General features: G+C 39.0%; 1 protein-coding gene and 1 long non-coding RNA gene across 8 annotated transcripts in view; one reads left to right on the top strand and one right to left on the bottom strand.

Moving 5' to 3' along the window:
- The window catches only part of LOC115484325 (zinc finger protein 239-like), an 822,389-nt gene that overhangs the window by 251,086 nt on the left and 551,562 nt on the right, over nt 1-19,741 (top strand). The gene's annotated exons all lie outside the window — the stretch shown is intronic.
- Nucleotides 1-19,741, bottom strand: part of LOC115485113 (uncharacterized) — a 34,200-nt gene that overhangs the window by 7,572 nt on the left and 6,887 nt on the right. For 3 of the 7 annotated variants that reach the window (XR_007780525.1, XR_007780524.1, XR_007780523.1), the window contains 4 exons: nt 14,364-14,467; nt 11,499-11,601; nt 9,754-10,115; nt 2,427-5,491 (listed from right to left, as the gene is read on the bottom strand). This is a non-coding gene — a long non-coding RNA (uncharacterized LOC115485113). Of the gene's footprint in view, nt 1-783; nt 913-2,426; nt 5,492-9,753; nt 10,116-11,498; nt 11,602-13,992; nt 14,067-14,363; nt 14,468-19,741 lie in introns of all 7 variants that reach the window. The other 4 variants (XR_007780527.1, XR_007780528.1, XR_007780522.1 and 1 more) reach the window with 4 other exon arrangements.

The following is a 19,741-nucleotide window of genomic DNA, read 5'->3' as shown; positions in this document are numbered from 1 at the left end:
TGGCCTTGCACAGGACATCCAAAAACATCCCACCCAGTGCCTGAGAGCATTCTCCAGCCATTTCTTCTATTAGGCTTATAATAGGCTTATTTTCTCTTTACTGAAAATAAGGAAAACATTCAAAAAAATTTAGGAGCTCCTCAAATTGTCATTTCTCAATGTAATTTATCACCCATGGGCCGATTTTCAGGAGGGCAATGATGATGACCAACTATCTAATCTTAGAATAGTATTAGCACACTGTTCAGAAAGTGTGTACAAGAGGATAAGCAACTTAGCTATTGTCAGAAAGGAAAATATAATGACCTATAAGGTCAATCCCTTACTCCCTCTGTGAGCATCTTGGCAAATATTTCTTCACCATATAATAAAAAAAAAAGAGAAGTTTTCCCATTTTGGCACAATGTTACCTTGATTACAAGTTGCAAGGACAATCTTTCAATTTTCATGCAGAGATTTCAGCAGATAATACACAACCTATTTAGTAAAGTTAATATATTAATAAGAAAAATATTTCTCTCATGTATGCTATCTGTGAAAATACTACTTTTGGCTAATGTTCCAGGAAAATTTTTTCTCAAAATTGTTTTTCAAAATAAGTCATTTGTTAACAGGAAGGTAACATGAACTTGGATTCATGATAGTGCAAATTCTGGGCCAGGAAACCAAAAACAAAAAGGAAGTTTTTCCAAGGCAGTTTTTAAATAACAACTTTACCATCTAGTACAATGAATTATACTACCTAGAGAGTTCTAATATGAGCAGATTCAGCTGGAAACTTACAGATTTGGAGTCTCACATTTGGCCTTGCAGAATGTTGGAGGCTGATGTCAATGCAAACATCTCAGCTCCCCCACCTCTGGAAGGCATTTATTGTGTGATCATCCAGAGAGTTCCTCTTGCAATTCCCATCTGGTGGATTTCATTTGGGAAAAAGCCCATCAGAAGAAAGGGAGTGAGGGTAGGACATGCTCAGGTGAAGACCCAAATAGTTTTGGTCACCATCACATTCTTCTGACCCAGAGAACAATGAAGACCATGCACTGCTTTTATTGAAATGAGCCATGCAGTGAAATTTTCAAATGAAATTATTTGATTTTTATGCAGTGTAGGGACATTAATGTGAAACACAAGCAAAACATTTGCTGTTTTTCACATTCAGCTTTCCATGGATAGAAAAAAACCCAACACCATGGAGATGTGAATTGTAAAGGTTGTGTTAGAAGAATAAATACAGCAGGGGGACTGTGCCATTGTTTACCCACTACTGTTTCTTGTGCTAGGTTGTGTTTTATGAACAAGCCAAAATTAAAGCATGGATGTTATTCTTTTAATAAATTTCAGATGTATTCCAGAATAAGTAATTTATCATGTAAATGAAGACACCAACAGCTCTGGTGTCTTCACAGGCAGAGCTGGAAGGCAAACGAGCAGTCACAGGGTTTCTCATTTTCACCTATACTGCACAAATTCCATGGTCTTTAGCTGATTTTCCCAGGTTTTCATACATAGCAGTCCTAGCTCAAGGAATTATTCCCCCTGAAGTGAAACTGGAAAACTTTCTGAGAAACTGGATAGGTTTTTCTTAAACATCAAAGTTTTGCCATTAGATTTTAACAGATAAATCAACATTAACAATAGATGAGGAATTTATTTTGAAGTTATAATTTACACTAAGGGAATGTGGTTGAATAACTCGATTGCAGTGGGAAACACTAGGGGTCTAGGGAAAAAAATTACAGTCCTATAATTCAACCATAAATGTGTAGAAAAGAGGGGGGAAATAGGCCTAATTCCATTTTCACATGAGAATTACCATGAAGAAGTGACATGTGCAAAAATTCATACAGAGGAATTTTTTTTCCTTTATTAATTGTTTTGTTGTTGTTATTGATTCCAAATACAGTCATAAATATATACCAAGTGAAATTAGCAAATCTGTGAAAATCATATAGAGGGTCAAAAACTCACACACCCTCCATACTTCAGAAATTTGACAGAATTGGGCAATGCCCATCATTTATCTTCTTTTCAGCAGCCACTTTTTTATATTCTACTCATCATCCCACTGTACCAAGAGGAATCAGTAGTACCATCAATTCTATTCTTTCTTGTCCCTCAGTCTTCATATTCCAGTTTCTTGATGATTTTTTTTTAAGTACGCTGCATAGCACAAAAAATAAATAATTGTACAAGTGCAAGAAAAAATTCTGTCAGGTTAAAAAAAAAATTTAAAACCCCTCAAGAGCTTTAAAGTTCTGCATATACCCTTAGCATGACACTGCTGTCCTTGCCTGCCAAAGCAGAGCACTGCTTTTGGATTACACAGTTAATGCAGTGTGTGGTAGAGAAAGAAATTGCTTGCTGTACAGCTGCTCTTGTTAACATCTAGCTCATCAGCAGGAAATGCCTTGTCCATTAAATACCTCTTTAGCTCTCTTTTGTCCAATTCCAGGAGCAGGAGCATCTCTGACAGCCAGGTAATTCTGCTTTAAACAAGTGACATCCCGAGGCAGCCTGACCCTGCCCAGCTGGTGAAGGAGAGGAGGCTGGGTGTGCAGGCTGGGTGGCTGGAGAGACAGGGAAAGGAAGGGAAGCCACAGAGCTGTCACTGATAATCTCTGAGAACTGAAAGGGCTAAGAAAGCAAACCAATGCTGTGTCCTAAGCACCGAGTGAGCTGCTAACAAATGCTAATAACACCAAGCATGTAACACTATAAAACCAGCAGCAACAGACTTTTCACTGCTCACCCATGGACACAGCTGCCACGACTTTGAAAGGATGTTGTGCTTCACCTTTTCTTTGCACTCACCATCTATCCATGTATACATCCAGAAGCTGAAGGAGCAAGTAAAGGACTTAAAAGCTGAGAAGAACTCATATGACATCAAGGGACTTTACAGAGAACAGGAGAGGACAGGATGGGTTTCATTGTTTGTTCAAGGAAGTTTTTGGGCTGTAATCACTGTTTTTACTCCCATTTCCCTGTTTAGTTAATTGTCTGCAGAGGTCCACCGGGGAAGTCTTCATAATAAGGAAAAACAGGGGAGTTGTGGAATCCTCCGTCTCCTCTCCCTCCAACTCTGTATCACAGTTTTCCCCACCTAGGCTGTTGGAGAAGACTTAACTCTTGATGCTCTGCAGCACTACTGCCAATCTATATCAGATTGCCTCCCCCATTGGCCAGTTGACACTGCCCACCCCAATTATTCATCCCTCATCCCCCCTACAGCTTGCTGCCCTTTGCCCACCCCTTTGCCCACCCCTTTGCCCTCAGTTCATGGTCACCGACCCCACACTTAAATGGTGCAGAGCCCATGGTTTGCTCTGTTGTCTCTGGTCCTTCTGTTGTGAGGGATGCAATAAAACCCCTGCTGGAATTTATCATGCAAAGACCCTTCCAGTCTTTGCCCTGCTGAGCTCTCTGTGGCGTGTGCGTGTGCATGCATTGAATTTGCAGGCAACCCCGATGAGAGGAGACAATGATGCATCTGACTCCATCTTAGAAGAAGGCTAATTAATTACTTCATTACACTGTATCATTCTATATTGCATTATATTACATTACATCTAAACTGAATCTGCCGAGCACACTGCCCGGAATCTCGTGATTGTCACCCAACAGTCCCGACAGACACACACACACTTGGCCCTGACAGGCCAAGGAAACAAAACTCCATCACTCTGGGTAAACAATCTCCACACAGCATTCTACTCCGGCACAAACACAAATGAGATAAGAATTGTGTTTTCTTCCTCTGAGGTTCAGAGAATGTGAAACCCAGAAATATTCTTGGGAAGAATCACCGACATGTTTTATGAAAAAATCCTTTCCTTGGGATTTTTTCCCTCCTGAGAAGCTGAGAGGCCTCAAGAACAAAACCCAAACAATGATTATCTGCTGCTGTGGGATGCAACAGGTGGATCTGGGATTGGTCTCATCTGGGTGTTTCTAATTAATGGCCAATCCCAGCCCAGCTGCCCAGACTGTCTCGGTCAGAGACAAACCTTTGTTATTCATTCCTTTTCTATTCTTAGCCAGCCTTCTGCAGAAATCCTTTTTTCTATTATTTTAGTCTAGTTTTCAATATGATATATATCATAAAATAATAAACCAGGCCTTCTGAAACATGGAGTCAACATTCTTGTCTCTTCCCTCATCCTGGGACCCCGTGAACACCACCACAGCACCTTGCTCTTCTCTGTGGGGAGAAATGTGGGGCTGCATGCATGGACTGGAAATGGCTGTTCCTATGGCCTTCCTCTGAGCAGCTTCTGAGATGCCTCAAAGAAAGCTGAAGCATTTCTACCACCCTGCCACACTGAAAGTAAGATTTTAAAATCACAGGAAATCTGGGGAGCTAGAAAGAAAGTTGGGCTTAGTGGACCCTGGGAAAGTGTTAAAGGTAGGCTCTGGGAAATGTTAGACCTTGTGTTTGCTAGATCATGTGGAACTGCACCTGTGCAGTCAGTATGGGATAAATTATATAATTGTTAGATGTGATCAGATATAATTATTGTTTAAAGAATCATGAGAAACCATGGTAGAGGTTTGAGGGGGATCACGAGAAATCCAAGACTGGATGAAATCAATAATACAATGGAACAATGTCAGTTTAATAATTAATATGGAAGTTATATAATGATAGAATATAAAACATGTTCAGTTCTAAACCATGTCGGGTCAGATTTGGGTCTGTACCCCTGACACCCAGAGCTCTTCAATAAAATCTCCTGCATACAATCATTCTGTGATTGTGTGCTCCTGAACACCAACAGCACTGCAACAGACATCACCCAGATGAATTATTATCCAGATAAAAAGGGAATGTATGAACTGGGAAACTCACAACATGGCCTGGAGGTAGCCGTGTGGGAAGCCAGAATCCATAAAACAGGAGGCACTTGGAGGCATGAAGGAAATAACATTAGGACAATGGAGGGATCCTGAACTTCAAGGGTGCTTTTTTTCCCCACTAAAGAAATTCTGGTCAACTAGCTCAGATGCAGAAACGCAGATAACAAATGTACAGGGAGGCATGACAGATTAATTATCTGAGCAGATACTTTTGCTCTATTTAACAAAAGTGCTCATGGCACTTTAATCGATGCGCATTTAAAAAGACAAGACATCATCTGGAGACTTTTCTTACCCACTAAGGCACAACTGTTAGGATTTACTCCTGTGATTAGTAAGAGCATCAAGTGCATTTAGCTCTTAAGTCACACTCACAAATAGACTGGGGCAGGAAGCAAACCCCCTGCTAACAGCTTAAAAGCCTTTGTGGACTCTCCTGTCTGTGTGACTTACCCTGAAGAGGATGAAGAGTCTTGCAGATTACTCAACAGCCCTTGGCCCTGCACAGTGCACAACTGCAAGACAACAAAGCACCTGTGGAGCTGCTTTGGGATTGTATCACTCTAGGGGAGTGGGAGTATGGACCTGACTCTTTTCCATTGCCTTCACATATACATATGTTGGTGGACATCTGCAAAACAAGCACATGAAAGATGCCTCTTGACTTTTCTGAACACACAAGCTCTAGGACTGTTCAAATCCAACTTGTGATTATTCCAGTCTCAGGGAGCCAAACTGGAGCCACTCAAATAGTGAAAAAGATTTCTTGAGAACAATTCTAGGCACAATAAAGAAACAAATCCCCATTTACACCAAGTACTTACTATGCACTTTGGAATTTTTCCAAAGCTAGTTAAATACCTTAATTGTTCACTAATTATTTGCCAGAAGACAAGCAAAATGCCCAAGAGAAATTATTCATAATAAACAACTCAGTCTGAGGCTTTAAAGTGCTGCAGTGCAAGTTCCTTGTACAACACCTGAAGTGTTACAGTAATAAGTAATATGTTGGTACTTGCATCCAAACTAATTACCTGCTCTCCTCCATTCAGAAGGACAGCATTTCTAGGGTGTGATGCATTTCATTTAAAGCAATGAGGAATTTAGGAATAGGTCAAAAACTATTTAGGAATAGGTCAGATGCCTTTTTCAGAGACATCCTCTGGTGTCTAACCTGACACAGATATTCACTGCAGCCTCCTAATGCCCAAGCAGATGCTCATTAAGGGTTTTCTTGTTTGGTTGGCTGGTTGGTTTAGTTTTGGGTTTTTTGGGTTTTGGGGTTGGGTTTTCTCTTTGTTTGTTTTTGTTTGTTTGTTTTTTGTTTGTTTGTTTTTTGTTTGTTTGGTTGGTTGGTTTTTGGGTGGTTTTTTAAATTTGTTTTTTGAGGTTTGGGGTTCTACTGGTGGTGGTTGTTGTCATCTTTTTTTTTTTTTTTCATTTTTAATGACAGTCTGTACTAGTCCAATAGAAAAAAATCTAACTGCAAGCTATATATATGTAAATTTATATCAGCCAAATGTCATCCATTCAAATAATTTTCATGGAAAAATCCTGTGTTCTTCTCCACACTTCCTAGAAGGACCATGGTTTTGGAATATTTTTTGTAGTAAAAGCTGCAATATTTACTGAACTGTCTTCCCATAGGCCAGAACAGAAGTTACTATAATTGATGGACAGGAAAAAAAAAAAAAGGCAAAACAAAGAAATAATTTGGAACAGTTCACCTAAAAAAACCCAAAAGTTCTATAATAGTTAAAAACTTGCCCATCTAAATCAGGCAACAATATTAATCCTGTGCTTTTGCAATTTATGTCTGAAAAATCTTTCAGAGGACTTCTTCCTTTAGACTGGGGGGAGGGGATGGGGGTGGAAGGGGGGAAGAAGAAAAGCACAAAAGGTGCATTTTTGTATTTCTTCTGTGCAAGAAATAAAAGCAACTCCCTATGTCTTTTCCTGCCTTCTCCTCTGCTTAAATTCGCCTTCAGAGTAATAAAATTTCATTGTGAAATGCAACAATGCTATAAAGCCAAAAAGTAAAAATATAGCAATAGAGGTTTTCTGCTCTTATAAATCACCCAGCACAGATCGTTTGCCTGATGAAGATTTGCTAATCAAATATAACTTCATGCATTTAAAGAAGACAAGATGTATTTAAATAATCCCCTTCCTTTGAGTATATTTAGTTTGCTATCATTTAAAACTTTTGAAGTCTCCTCAGTTTTACCAAGACAGGCATGTAATATTTCTTTTCCTTAGTATTTTGTGTTTCTTCTTCCATTCTTCCCTATAACTCTAAATCTTTCAGCACCCAAATGAATCTATTAATAAAAAAAATTTTGACTTGACTCTTTCCATCCTGAGTTATCCACTTTTGCCTCCTCCCGATTCCAATTTATGTTCCAAGAGGTGGCTGGAATGAGAGTAAGAATTTTTTTAATTTAGTGGTTGTGTATTCTGTTCTGAGCACTTTTTCTAGGACAGATTCATGCATCAAAAATCCACAACAACAAGAATATAAAATTGCCTTGGGATGACTATTTCTGGGGCACATTCAAGCGTTAAATTTATCCATTACAATAAAAAAATGAAATTGCCTTGGAACCAGCATTTAATTATTTTTTAAATTGTCCTGTTGAGGTGATGTGCAATAATCTCCTTTTGTCTTCTACAAAGTGAACTGTATTACTTAAATAATTTTACAGTTTCATTTATACTTCACTCTTGGTAACACCAAAACAGTGTTGATGTTTTTTAGGTTGGGGTTTGGTTTTTTCCTTAAAGGAATGCTTCAAAACCCTTGAAAATCAACAGAAATCTTTCCATTGACTTCAGAGCACTTCAGGTCAGCTCAAACATTCTAAGTCTTCCTTGAAAGGATCTTGAGAATTCTAGGGGGGAAAAAGTACAACATAATGATTAGAGAGTTCCTGGACTTTTTTTTTTTTTTTTTTAATCCACAAGTAAAAAGTGCCTCTCTGCACAGTTGTCTGCAAATTAAGATATTCCCAAAGCAATTTCAGCAATCTCAGAAAACTTTTAGAGCTACAGAAAATGTAGGAACTCCCACCAAACAGCAGGCTGTATCAAAAGAGTTAGAAAATGAAAGGCCTGCCTGTTGTAGATTAAAGGCAGCTTAAGAAACTACAATAACTACAACAAAAAAAAAAAAACCTAACCAAAAAAAAAAAAAAACAGCAAAAACAACAAAAAACTCCCAAAAATTAAAAAAAAAAAAAAAACAACACCAGAATCCAAAGAAGGAAGAAAGCCATGCAATATAATAAGCTTTTATTCCTTTAAGTTGATTGGGAAAACACTGATGAGAGGAGTTAGAAATAGAGAAATTGCTTCAAAAATTTTACTAGATAAGAATACAAAGCAAACAGAATTCGTTAGATCCTACTCTTGCAACTAGAACTGAAAATTTAAAAAAAGAAAAAGATTTGTATTAGACCTCTAAATTCATAGACTCAGACTTCATATTTCCTCTCACTTGGTGGTGAATATTCATTTCCAGTGATTCATATGATTTTAAATCATGTGTAATGGTAACCATAGCATAAGATGTAGAGGCCTGTATGGTAATATAAATAAGATTTTGAAAACAGAAGATCAAACAAGAACTTGTAATTTCTTCAGTAATAAAAGAAGTGTCCTGGTTCCAGCCTTTTGCTTCTGGACCAGATTTTCTAAGTGATGCTAACACTACCCCAGCTGCAGTTTTGGGGAATTGGTTTGTTGGCCATGCTAATTTTAGCCATATGTGGTGTTACTGAGCCAAATACATACATACGATTAATAATCCAACCATTGACAAACTTTAATAGATTTAAAATTAGAGTGCTTTTAAAAAAACAATGTCTGACAAATGTATTCTATGAAGTATAAAGGCATAAGGTAAGTTTGAGGAATTAGTCAGGAATCCTTAGCTTTAAAGGACTGTAACTGAATCTGAACAGTGACTCTAGACCTAGAAATTCAGAATCTTCAAAAGATGAAGTGCCTCTGGGTGTTCTTTGCAGTTTTTGTACTTACAGCACTCCACTTTTGACTATTTAAACTTCAAACTCCCTTTTTAACTTTGTCACTCACAGTCTGTCCAGGCTTCTAAACCTGCTCTGAAAAAATGCCAGACATATTCAGGCTTCAGGCTTTAAAAATACTGCCAAGCAAGTGAGCTTAATAATGGGCTAAATGTTACATTCTCCCCTTTGTACAAAAACTGAGTCCTAAAACTGATGGCAGCACCACAGTTAGAAACACAACCCTGCCTCTGGCATAAAATAACATTTCTATTATTAGTATTTCTCAATCCTCCTGGTACATAGGCACAGGGAAAGGCAAGGGCTTTGCTGCCTGTCAACCTCTCACTTGCACTGCCAGAAATATTCCCTCAGAGTTAGGATGAGCTTTGGAAGCAGAGCAGAAGCTCAGCCCTCGTTGTCCCTAAGCAAGGCATGAACTGAGGCGTCAGACTTGCTGTGACCCACTGTGTCCTCTCTTTGATGAGTCAAACAGGATTCTGGGTGAAAAGAAGGGGGAATATTTATCTTCTTTCCATCAGCAAGTCTCTGTTTCTCACTGCCAGGAACAGTGCTAGAACTAGAACTTCAGTGTAATTGCAAGCCCTTTAACTTCTGCAACGGAGCAGAATAAATTATTGTCAAGAACATCAGAACTGATCTCTCCACCTCTGAAGGGGGGTTCTCAGAAGCAGAAAAAGAAACTGAAAAAGCTGATCATTCACTGGAAATAGTCCCAAAGCCTACTGTGAAAGTAGTGCTAGCCCCAGGAGAGGCCCATAAGGAAGCAAGCAGCATTTCTGCTCAGAGACTGGGAAAGGATGCAAAGAAAAAGAGGGATCCCAGGTGCCACCCAGAGCTGCCTCACCTGAAGTGGAACCTTGGAAGTCTCTCCTGAGCCACTGCTTAAGCACAATGGTTAAACATCAACTCAGGGAAAGCATCAAAATTCACCTTAGACTGAATATTCCCAGCAGTTGTGCCAATTCCCAGCGCTTTCATCTTGACAGTGCTGAGCTCTGCAGGCCCCTGATTCTTACTGGGATTCAGAAATAAGATCACCTGCTCTCTAAAACTCCTGAGGAGTTCAATCCCACGGCTGTTCCGAGTCCAAGTTAATTCCAGTAAGTGTTCTGAGACTAAATTTAACACTTGCACCAAGACTGGGAGATTCACAAAGCAGCACCAGCCACCTCCTTCCCTTTGAACAACCAAGGAGCTGCATCAGAGCTGGGAAAAATGGAAAAGACATTGTCAGATCTTTACAGACTCTCAGAGCTTCTGCTGAGTGCACTGAGAAACACCTGCTGTTTATAAATTACTACAGTTTGGCATCTACTATTTTTATATTGAGAAAAAAATTCAGTTTCGCATGCATGACATCAAAAGTGTATATACCAACTCAGAAACTGGTTAAAGTATCAAGATTGAATTAATTTCAATAAAAGCACTAAAACTGATGCTGTTGAGTAGTTTCAAACTGTGATTGTCAGCAATGCAAGGACTTGCCAAGATTTCCTGATTTGCTCTTTATTGAAACACAATTGATACTAATTTAATAAAGGCAGAAGTACTGGCTACAGTGAACTAACATTATTTAGGAATAGAAAAATACAGACACCGTGCCACCACTGCATGGTAGCCTTCGTGTACAGCTTCCCCTCTTTTGCCTTTAAGACCTCAGAATGGGACAAACATGAAGGCAAGAGCCAGCAAACCAGAGCCTGGACATCCTGAAGTGCTGACCTGACAAATGAATTTCATTTATTCCATCTGATGGAAACTTTTCTTTATTTCTGTTTGATACATCTCCCTAAGCATGAATATAATGAATTCTGGAAAATGCACATTTTCACAAATTGTTTTCCTACAGCCACAGGTATGGATTTTTTTATTACTTTCTTTTAGTAGGACCAGCTACATGAAATCACAAGAACAGAGGCTATGTCAAAGAGAAATTGAGTAAGGAGAGATAAGATTTGGCCTTCCCACATATTCTGAGTGAAAAGTCATGAACAGACCAGACATGATCTGCATTACTAACAGATACCCTCATGATTGTGGGTGTGGTTCATGATTCAGCTTAAAAAAAAAAAAAAAGAAAAGCTACTTTTCAGAGGAATGAAGTGTCAGATCTATTGGGATTTTCTTTTTTGTGGTTGGTTTTCAGTGTTCCCAGAAGGAAAGGCCATATTAATAAGGAGACTCAAGACCAATTTCCTCCTATAAAGCACCAACAGGACACATTGCCAGCCCATAACTTATGGCCCAGAAGTACCACCTGTCCTTACAGAAGTGTGATTAAAACTAAAACAAATAAAACTCTTCAGATTCTTCCACAACTGGTAGCAGTGGCCACACTGGAAGAAGAGATGAAGCACCCTCAGGTCACACTCCTGTTCTATTCCACAGTAATTTGGCTTGGAAAATTTTCACATAAAAGGTTCTCACCCTTCCCTTCCTCCTCTGAGCCTCATCACAGAGCCAGGGCATGAGGCACCAAGGAGCTTGGTGCATTCAAAGGCAGAATGACAATGGTTTTATCTTCTTCTGAACTTGTTCAAGCTCTTAAAGAAGGGATGATGCAGCTCATGCTAGTAAGGGATTACTCACCAATCCAAACAGTTTCCAGGGATTTTTCATTCACCTCTGCTTGCCCCTGATAGAACAAGGTATACATAAGATATCTGTGTTCTGTAGAATTTAATTAGAAACACTGAGAGGGAAAACAGACATGAGAAAGAAAGTTTAATTATTTAACAGCATTCAAATAACCAGGTTGCTCAGACTCAATAGCAGTCGGACTGTGTTACAGCTGGGGCTTTGAGAGGTTTTTGATTCCTTTGATTCCTTATTCCATATAAATTGAAAGACATGATAGACATATTTTAGCTGATATTTTCAATTCTTTTTGAGCAGATAATGAGACTAAAGCTCAGCAGCCAGCTTAGAAGAAAAGGAGATAGTATTTCTGTGAAGTTTATTTGCTGGAAAGCAAAGGGCACTGTCCTGTAGTTGCCCATGACCCTTTTCTGTCACTGCCTTCCCAGGAAATCTGGAAGTCCTCAGTGTGGAGGATGGAGAGCAATTTCTAGTAATCAGTCCACAATGTGCAAATCTGCTTAATTTTCAGTGAAATTATGGGCTAAATACTTTTACCTCGAGCTGGGAAACCACAGACATTGTCTTCATGGAGAGCACTACCAATAATCATAAATGCCTGGACTTTTATTTGAGTGAACCTGTCATCCACACAGACACGAAGGACCCAACCATTACCAGGGATCAAACCCAGAAAAGGCAGGAGTGAAAGATTAGAATTCCATGAAAACTTGATCATCAAGATGGAATAATTAGTCGGTTCAGTTGCTGGAAAGTGCTGTAGCTGCTAGTTGAGATGGTAATTTCTGCTTTGTTTTTCAGATGGCCACATGTCTAAAGGAAATTAGACCATTAAATTGTTTTCTGGCTACAAAGCAGCCATCTTAAAGAAACTTTTGAGCTCTTTCAATTTGAACCAGGCAAAAACTCAGAATCTGAAAGGAAAGGTCCCTCTCTTGGGCCAGACACCCACCTGGAATGGTGGAATAAAAGTTGATGAATGCAAAAGTAGCAGTTACCTCACTGCAGCTACTCTGCTAATTCCTCTCCTATTTATACAGTGTGCAATTATGTATTTGCATTATTTCGCCTTCAACAGATGTGCAACCATAAATTCAATTATGCATTCGTCTCAAAATGAAAGTTAAAATGATATATGAAAAATGAAAATTGCAACTGTGTATTACTTTCTTCCTTTTTTCATTTATTCCATGTCATTACTCATTTTTCCACAAGCCTTATACTGTCCAATCCTGTGTAACAAAGTACAGCATGTTTAGGGAGTCACACATACCTTAATGGCAACTATTTTATTTACAAAGACATGAGCAGGATTGCTGTCCATATAGATCTACACAAAGCTCATATTAATATAAAATAAACTGTCTATTACTATGAAAATTGAGGTTGTTTAAAAATTTATAAGCTTTTTGATCCCCTGCCACTTTTCCATGATTATGTCATATGTAATTCAAATTAAAGGTGTTGTAAATTATTATAGATCAAAACTGTGGGGTATTTTTTTAAAACTCTGTATCAAAGGTAATCATCTCCTCATGATGTAAAATAAATTATAAGTAAAATCTAAATTTTATTCTGGAAGCTGTGTTGAGGCTGAGCCTGAATGAGTAACCTTGGTCTCTTTAAAGAATTCTCTTGCTTGACAGAAAACAAAACATGGGGGTAAAAAGAAGTTAGGAAAAACCATCTTACAAAGTGATATGCAGTGGAAGCCCAGTGACCTTTTTGCATTTTGATGATTCCCAGTTGCTCGGTAATGCCATAAAATAGAGAAAAATCAGTTTATTCTTTTGAAATCATTACCAAATTCCCTGGGCCATTAGGCAACAGAGATATCTCTTGCTCAGGAACACTGAAATGCTTCATTCTCTGCATCAGACAAGTTGCTCCAGCACCACAATTTCTGAAGTAGATGTTATGCTGGCACTGAACAGGAGATTGCTTTTTCCTCTCATGACCAATAGTTCAGAGAAAAGTTGCAGCACTGATAAAATAAGTGTATTTTCAGTTTGAATTACTCATAATGTTCTCCTGACATCAAAATAATCCTTTTTAATGTTGAGTTTTGTGAAGATTACAGTTTCATTTCTCATTAAATTTCTGAGTATCATGCACTTAAATCCTGTTTCAGATAACAGAATCAAAATCTTCACTGTAACAAGGAAAGCACCTGATATTATTAAAAATCACTGTTTTCCAAAGCATTTCCTGACAAGTTGACTGAAACAAGCACTTTCTCATGAAAGGTTTCAGTTTTGCTAAATTACCACCTTCAACAACAAAAATGTCTCACAATATGAGAAGTCTTGTATTTTTTTAATGAAACCTATCTTTCCAGTTTCTGCTAATACCTCTCTACAAGAAGCAAACTCTTTTCCAAATGGCAATTTCCCCACATTTCAAGACTTCTGTCTGAAATGATGACATGTACCAAAGCACCCTGTACTGCAGTGTCTGGCTGTGAAGGGTTCTGGGACATTCCTACCTTGTAAAACCCACCATGTTCATGAGTGAAATGTAAAAATGGACTGGTCCTCCAGTTCCAAATGTTTAACACATCTGTACAATCAAGAGAGGACAAATATGTAACAGTTTAGAGGTAAATTGCACATGTTGGTGGCTCCTTTTCTAAATCTACACCACAGATAAGTCTCTTATGATCTGCTCTTTATTTTCTTCGTCCCTTGCACAGAGCTCTCTTTTTTAATTTCTTTTGCAGAAAATTAAATGTCTGGGTAGAGCAGAATGCCCAACAGGACCATCTAAAAAGTGCTGCCTCTTTGCCTGTGACTAATAAGCAATAAAACCCTCCCAATCAACCTTCCCTTGCCATCACACTAACAAAAATTTATGTACCATGTTTCTCTACGTTGCTGCTCATTGTTCTCCACACTCAGAATACCTCTTTGCCAATGTGATGAAATCTCCTCACCAATAGGTCAGACATACTTTGTTCCAACCTGAAAAAAAGAGGAGGGAAAGGTAACTTTCTCAAGCTGTTAAAAATATCAACATTTCCCAGCGTCACCTTCATTCACCTCCCACACAGTCACCAATCCCTCAAAACACTGCACCAGAAAGTCCTGAAATTCCAGCCACAACAGCCAGGCACACTCAGAATCCCAGAATCACAGACTGGTTTGGGTTGGGAGGGACCTTAAAGTCCATCCCAGGTTGTTCCAAGCCCTGTCCTGGCCCTGTGTTAAGGATGTTAATGGTGGTTAATGCACAGGGCAGTGTTTGTGGGGGTGTGTTTAGTAGGATAAGCAATTCAGGCAGTGCTGGGAAAGCTAAAGGCACTTCTGCCCATGTTTTAGTGACCTGACTGATCCAGATTCCACTACAAAACTGATGTTTTTCAGGGTGATTTGCACAATACATTTACTTCTTCTGAAATAATGATGCCTTTGCCAGAGGCAGGGGGTAGGATTGTAACCCTCTGTGTGATTAGAGGAGTCAAAGTCACTCAGAAACTGACCCTCATTCACCTCTCTTGCCCTCTTTCTTAAGAAATCAAACATGATTAAATACTTGGTTTTATTCTCATTGGACTTAAAATAAATTATTATAACGAAAGATCAATGTGCTTTACAAAATAGAAAGAGTAATGACTTTACAGAGTTCGCAGTCAATCTTGTGTGGTTGATTTCCTCCTTGAAGGCATATTTCATTTAAATAGATTTCTAACAGTTGGTTAATGTAAGACTAGATCTATATGTAGCATATCAGCCCTTAGCTCTCTTTGAAAACAAGACAGTAAAATTTGCAATGAAAAATAGTAATTAAATATTTATAAGATTTCTTCATGCCTATTTCTCGAATCAATCTTCTGAATCATCATTTCTCTTAGATTTTATGGCCCCATATTTTATCATTAAGAATCACCGAATACCAAAATGAAGTTTCTTCCATGACAGGGAAAGAAACAAAAACCGAAAAACCAACAAACCCATCCTAACAATCAACCAATAAACAACAACAACAACAAAAAAAAAAAAAACTCAAAACAAACTGAAACCAAATCAAACCAAACAAATAAACAAAAACCCCAAATATAATTCTGAAGTGAAATCATTGTTATTTACTTGGGAAGATGATTCAAGATCAAAGATCTGTAGGAATTTTCAAGAACTGCACTCCTAACTTTCTTCAACATTTCTGAACATGCTAATTTCATGAGCTGTGAACAGTTGAACTGATTTTGGTCAATCTATTCCAATTAAAGTAAAATGTGGGACAGTCTGTAAGAGGTCCTGAATCACCCTAACAGTGTGTCTGTTTTGTGTTCTGCTGTTTTCTATCTCTCCAGTCCCAAGTAGAGCTGATGGTTTGAAGGATGTGGCAATATGAAGTAAGGGGGAAAAAAATTAAATGTTATTCAACAGTTCCAGTCTTCACTCAAATGCAACTATTGTCAAAATACACGTATATTACAACAATGTAGTCACCAGGCTTTCATCAGCAAGGTACTGACTCTCCTGGCTGGAGAAGGATAAAAAGCAGGAGTGTCTTGCTCACAACTGAGTTTACCACAGAGAAAGTTGTTTCAGTCATTTTCTGTGCGGCAGGAAAGGAGATAATTTTTTATCTGCAGTTTCTAGACAATCATTAAGGGCTCAGTTGCCAGTCTTTGCCTGGCTGTAATTGGGGGAAAGTGATCTTCCATTCCCAGACAGAATGAGAATTACCAGACAATGGTTATCCCAACAAAATTCCATTATAACCAACAGGTATCAGGGAGTACAGAAAATGCAACCAAATTTAGGAAAATCACTGCAGGCCTGATGAAAGAAAAGAACAGGTAGTACAATCAAAAGTTCTGTCTCAAAACATTTGAGCTTTATATATAAAAAAGAATGACCTTATATATCAAAAGATATTACTTCTGTCATATCTTCCCATTGCAATAAGTTAATTTTCTGTTCATCTGACAGTAACTTGTCCTGCAAAGAGGCAAAATAGTTACATAAAGCATTTATTTCCCTTCCCCAGTGGATGTTTGCCCCTTGCAGAGATTTCCAGTAGTCTCTTCCTGAATTTTTGCTTTTTTAAGTCCAAGTGCCTGTGCAAACATTTTCCCAGTGGAAAGCAGCCAAAATATACTCATGTAGCTAGTTTGCATTCATTTGCTGTGAACGTGTTATTCATTCTTCACCTTTTCAAGTGGTACGTGCTTGTGAGGGGAGTGAACAGGATTAGCCCAGCATGTATGAATAGATTTTCATAATTAATACAGTATTTGAATTCTCAATCCTTGTATGCTTTAGGTGCTGAAAAAATTCTCAAGGCATTCATGAAAAACAGTCTTGCAAGACTTTGAGAGAAATGTTTCTAAGAAATGGATAGCACAGACAGTAACATGCACTTTTCCAGAGATTCCTTTCTTCTGAATTCTTTGAATTGTGCAAAGACTGGATAAATGCTTAGCAAGTGGTTCTTCTAAAAGTAATCTGGAAGTATAAAATTAGATGTACTAGGTTAGAAGAATGTACCACATACCAGGCAAACCAACTCTTTAAAGCCTGGCACACTGTCATGATCTTATCTACACAGCAGAAATAGAAAATTGGATGTAGATTATATTTGAGCAATAAAAATAAAAAAAAAACAGGGTGGTTCTAAATCTTTTGCATTATAAGCTTTGTGGCTATAATTAATTATTTTGGGTAGATTAGTGAATAGGATTACCAGCTAGTTAAAAGATTGAGTTTCATTAAGCACTAAATCAAAACAGATGACAAACGTCAGCTCTGAATACTGCAGTATTATTGCAGTGTCCCTAATGGTGTCCAAGATACCAGGTGCAGGTGTCTGAGTTACCTCACCTGAAAACTGTGTCATTAGAGGATGCCATGTGTTTTAATTCGGTGTTTTCAGGTGTAATACATACTTATTTCAAATTATTATAGCAATATTTTGGACTGCTAATGAATCAAGTGAGATACTGAGTGATTGACTGTCTAATTGAGGGATTTACTTCACATTAAGAGGCCTCATTGCAATTTCTTTGTCCTTTTGTTAATAAGCACAACTTAAAAAGCACTCAGCTTTTACTTCGAGATTTTTTTCTGTTTAGTTCAGGAGGTGGAATGTTCCTTTGAAAAGTTCCTTTTTACTATTATAAGTGTGTATTTCAGTCTTTGCTCTGTCTTACGACTCCGAATTTTAACAAATTTCTTTTGGAGGGTTATTCTCTTCTCAGAGCAAAATATCTAACAAAGAGCATGTCTTATTATAAAAGTCCAGTGATTTCTCTCTCACAATCTGCAGTTCACACCTTTTTCAGGCAAAAAACTGCTAACTGAGGCATCCTACTGTGGAGCTGAAAGAGCTGCAGCTGGATTATCAACCACTGTGCTAATGAGCAATTCAGCTCAAAAACATCTCCCCTGTAGGAAAGGCCAAGAACTGGATTTGTTCATCCTGGAGAAGGGAATCCTTGGGCTGACCTCATTGTGGCCTTCCCTGAAGGGGCTACAGGAAAGATGGAGAGAGGTTCTTTGTAAGGAATGAAGTGAAATGACAAGGGCAGGGCTGGCTGGGATCTTGGCAATGAGGAATTGTTCCCTGGCAGGGTGGGCAGGCCCTGGCACAGGGTGCCCAGAGCAGCTGGGGCTGCCCCTGGATCCCTGGCAGTGCCCAAGGCCAGGCTGGACACTGGGACAGTGGGAGGTGTCCCTGCCATGGCAGGGGTGGCATTGGATGGGGTTTAAGGTCCCTTCCAACCCAAGCCAGTCTGTTTGCTACCCCTGCCATAGACTGGGACCCTTTTCACTGGGCCAGGCTGCTCAGGGTCCTACACCACAGCTACTGCCATGACCTAGGGCTCTATACCTACCAGACATGCCTCACAAAAATGCTGTTTGGAGAGCAAAAAAAGGGGAGGGGGAACTTTCCCTCCCTCACTTCCACAACCAGTTAAGTATCACAGAATACACAGGCTTGTGCACAATGTTGTTGGGATAACCTGCAAAAATTCAAAGGCATGAAGGCATCTGACTGTTGAATATAGCACACCAGGACTGGTAAGAATAAAGAGATTAATAGCATTAATGCTTAGTGCCACCTTAATGCTTTTTCAGACTAAATATTTCCTTAAATATTTTATATGTAGGACATAAAAAATGCCAAGGTATTGGTATGAATAACTCTAGGAGATTACAGAGTGGGGAGCTGTGAACTGAGTTGTACTTAGGGCAACTGAACAAGAATCGTGTTCTCTGCCCTGCGCCAAAATCCTGACAGCAAAGAGAAGCTCTAAAAAGGTTCAAGGAAAAGTTTTAGAATGGACAGAACATTCTCACTGAAAAGGAAACATAACTCACCACGTCCTGCCCCAGGGGACATGTGCTGGATGTGTGTTTTGCCTGCTGGTCTGGGTGTCCTGCAGTGTGTGACAGCTCCAGACCTGTCCAGTGCCTGCTGGACTGTGGGGACATGTTCATTTATTTACAGATGCTGTGCATTGTTTTTTTCCCCAGTAAGCTCTGCACATCTCTATCAATTCCAAGCAAAATGCTGGATGCCAAGTCACCACAGGGTATGTGTCAGCGTTTGTTAACCACACTCTGTACACTCTCATTAATTTTACATGGCTGTGGTTTCACTGTGGGGGAAATGCAAATGGCAGCACATGGCATTGCCCTGTGAGGAAACAAGGGAAACACTGCATATTTTAGTAATTCATTTTTCCTGCTTTCATAGACTTCTTTGCATTTTTTTGCTGTATGGACAGTTTCTGTGCCACTTCTTACGTGCCTAAGGCGCTCCTCTATAGACAGGATTTTTTACACACGACTTAAAAATCTCTGAATTTCAAAAACAATAAAAGATAGGCTTTCATGGCAGGAGAATACTTCTGGAAAGAAGAAAACAACCCCTTAATACTTTAAAAAAACCCTGCAAAATCCTTCTTCCCTCTGTGTCTGTCTATGGACTTTGGAGGAAGGCTCACAGAGCAGTTCAGTTCTTAAGTTTGTGCACTCTCGGTCCAAATTCCCTATTTTAAGGCTTGAGAAACAGGATTAGAGTGGAGTTGCATGAACATCCTGCTTGATTTGTCAAGATAAAAGCAGCATTCCTCCTGCAGCAACTGGTTTTACTCTGATGTGGGAATAAATTGCAGCTGAGGATTTCTGTGGCCAATTGATGTTCCCAGAGAGGAACAGCAATCAGGGCTGGTGAAGCACAAGGTTGATGTGATGTCAGGGGAGCATCAGCAGGGGAGGACTGGG

Source organism: Serinus canaria, chromosome Z, assembly GCF_022539315.1.
Source record: "Serinus canaria isolate serCan28SL12 chromosome Z, serCan2020, whole genome shotgun sequence".
Taxonomy (NCBI): Eukaryota; Metazoa; Chordata; class Aves; order Passeriformes; family Fringillidae; genus Serinus; species Serinus canaria.
The sequence above is the reverse complement of the archived record's forward strand: the minus strand, read 5'-3'. Positions and strand labels throughout refer to the sequence as shown.